The 3,351-nt window shown below is 44.9% G+C and overlaps 1 protein-coding gene across 1 annotated transcript in view; it reads left to right on the plus strand.

Moving 5' to 3' along the window:
• The window catches only part of LOC101979671 (tubulin alpha chain), a 33,505-nt gene that overhangs the window by 25,286 nt on the left and 4,868 nt on the right, over positions 1-3,351 (plus strand). The gene's annotated exons all lie outside the window — the stretch shown is intronic.

Raw genomic sequence — 3,351 nt, forward strand, 5'->3', positions numbered from 1 at the left:
AGGCGGATCTCTGTGAGTTTGAGACCAGCCTGGTCTACAGAGCTAGTTCCAGGACAGGCTCCAAAGCCACAGAGAAACCCTGTCTCGAAAAAAACAAACAAACAAACAAACAAAACAATTCTTTTTATGGTGTTTTGTGTGCATGCATGTCTATGTGAAGGTGTTGGATCCCCTGGAACTAGAGTTACAGACAGTTTTGAACTGCCATGTGGATGCTGGGAATTGAACCTGGATCCTCTAGAAGAGTAGCCAGTGCTCTTAACTGCAGAGTTGTCTCTCCAGTCTCCCTACATAGCAACTTTACACAGAAATCATATTCCCTTCCTAAAAACATAATGAACAACACTATTAAGATAGACAAAAAAAGGGGGGGGCTGGATAGATGGCTTGGAGGTTAAGAACACTGGCTGCTCTTCTGGAGGTCCTGAGTTCAAATCCCGGCCACCACATGGTGGTTCACAACCATTCATAATGAGATCTGGTGCCCTCTTCTGGCCTGCAGGCACACACAGAGAATACTGTATATATAATAAATAAATAAACCTTTAAAAAAAAGATAGACAAAAAATCATGCTTGTGCTCAGGGTCACATCCATACAGGAGTACAGAAAATGGACATCAAGAACTGCAGAGCCTCGAATCCATGGAACAATGGCAGAGCCTTCACCCTGGAGCAAGGTCCAGAGGCAAAGCAGTCTTCCTCAGGGGACCCAGTCTGCAGAAAATGTCCAACACAGCTCCCTCCAGATACTGCTTCTATGAGATTAGCTAAGCTTGTCTCCCTGATCCAGCTGTACAGCAAAGACCCTGCCCCTTGTCACCTGTACTTAACTCAAATTCTCTGTTCATCTCCAGAGTGCTGCGGTTTCTCTAGCTAAGAGCCTACACCATCCACTCACAGCTTTCTATGTCTATCTTTTTTTTTCATTCCCTCTCTGCCCCAGTCAGATCTGTTCCCTGGAGCCATGCTGGATATGGCACAGCGGGATGTTCAGCCATCTGCCAAACCTAACAGCACCTGCTGCCAGTCCTAACTTGAGCTGGAGCCCTGGGCACTACAAGGTAGAAGAGACGGTAGATCCCTGCAAATCATCCTATGAATCTCCACAGTTCTGTGGCACATACCACACATACAAATATAATAAAAAGTTGTTTAAAAAGCTTGCCTTAGTGGGATAGTGGTGGTGCACGCCTTTAATCTCAGCATTAGAGAGGCAGAAGCAGGTGGCAGATCTCTGTGAGTTCGAGGCCAGCCTGGTCTATAAGAGCTAGTTCCAGGTCAGCCAGGGCTGTTACACAGAGAAACTCTGTCTCTATAAAAAAACAAAAAACCGGGGCTGGAGAGATGGCTCAGTGGTTAAGAGCATTGCCTGTTCTTTCAAAGGTCCTGAGTTCAATTCCCAGCAACCACATGGTGGCTCACAACCATCTGTAATGAAGTCTGGTGCCCCCTTCTGGCCTGCAGATATACACACAGACAGAATATTGTATACATAATAAATAAATATTAAAAAAAAAACAAAACTAAACTTCCTTTGAGCCGGGTGGCAGTGAATGCCTTTAATCCCAGTACTTGTGAGTTCAAGGCCAGATAGGGCTACACAGAGAAACACAATCTCTAAAAAAAGAACAAAACAACAAAAAGTTTGTCTTGGTTAAGATAGTTCACAGGGGGCTGGAGAGATGGCTCAGTGGTTAAGAGCATTGCCTGTTCTTTCAAAGGTCCTGTGTTCAATTTCCAGCAACCACATGGTGGTTCACAACCATCTGTAATGGGGTCTGGTGCCCTCTTCTGGCCTTCAGGCATACACACAGACAGAATATTGTATACATAATAAATATATATATATGTATATATATATACACATATATATATATAAAGATATTTCACAGGGTCAAACATTTGCTTCATAAACCTGAGGATCTGAATTTGCTTCCTGGGACACACAGAAACCTGGGAAGAGAGAACTGTTTCCCAAAAGTTGTCCTCCATCCTCCACACATGCCCTGCCTGTTGTAGAATATGACTTCACCTATGTGAAGGTGTGTTACATTTCCGTTACAGAATATGACTTGAACTATGTGAAGGTATTTACACTACATTTGTTTAATTATGTTAAGATAGCTTGCTAATTTATTTTGCCTGCGTAAGGCACCTGATTGGTCTAATAAATAGGTAGATGGCCAATAGCTAGGCAGTAGAGGGAAAGGCAGAGAGAATAAGTAGGAAAAGAGAAGGAGAGGAGAGAGAACAAGGGTGAAAGAAAGGGGGTCACCCAGGGCCAGCTAGGCAGTCAGCAGACACAGTAGGACATATAGAATGAGAGAAAAGTAAAAATCCCCTCCCCGAGGCAAAATGTAGATGAAGAGAAACAGGTTAAATTAAATTATAAGAGCAAGGGGGATAAGTGTACGTTAAGGCCAAGCAATTGTAACTAATAAGTCTCCTTGTCATGTATTTTGGAGCTGGTTGATGGTCCAAAAGAAAGCCTACCACCCTGCCCCCATAATTAAATAATAAAAAAAGTTTCCAAACAAGGTAGCAGATGCATTGATCTCAGTACCTGGGAAGCAGAGCAGGCAAATCTGTGAATTTGAGGCCAGCCTGGTCTACATGGCGAGTTACAGGCCAGTTAGCACAACATAGTGAGACCCTGTTGAGAGAATGTCAGAAAGAGGGGGGGGGGGAGAGGGGAGAGGGGAGAGGAGAGAGGGGAGAGAGAAGAGAGGAGAGAGGAGAGAGATCAGTAACCACTACCCACCCATGCCTCCCAGACAGGGTTTCTCTGTGTATCTCTGGTTGTCCTGTAACTCTGTAGACCAGGCTGGCTGTGGACTCATCTGCCTGCCTCTGCCTCCCAAATTCTGGGACTAAAGGCGAACGCCATCACACCTGGCCATCATACCCTTCTTTCGACAAGGAAATGAGATAACGAGATCACATTTTCTTCTCCCTTCACTTTAGTTACAAATTACATTTTATTTATTTAGTGTATGCATACGGCTGTGCACGTGGGCACAAAGGTGAGCACACGTGTGTATGCGCACACGTGATCAATTTTCGGAGTTCTTTGGTTTTGTTCTAAATTCATCCCATTTATTTATGTGTGGGTGTATTTTTGTGTCCCCCTTGTTTGCTTTTGATATATATGGTTTCACTAACCTGGAATTAGCCCAGAAAGGCCATTCTGGGTAGCCACTAACCCTCAGGGGCCTGCCAGTCTCTGTAGCACGGGCAATACAAAAATACATCACTACGGGCCGGGCGATGGTGGCGCACGCCTTTAATCCCAGCACTCGGGAGGCAGAGGCAGGCGGATCTCTGTGAGTTCGAGACCAGCCTGGTCTACA

The sequence above is a fragment of the Microtus ochrogaster genome, chromosome 15 (genome assembly GCF_000317375.1).
Source record: "Microtus ochrogaster isolate Prairie Vole_2 chromosome 15, MicOch1.0, whole genome shotgun sequence".
Classification (NCBI taxonomy): Eukaryota; Metazoa; Chordata; class Mammalia; order Rodentia; family Cricetidae; genus Microtus; species Microtus ochrogaster.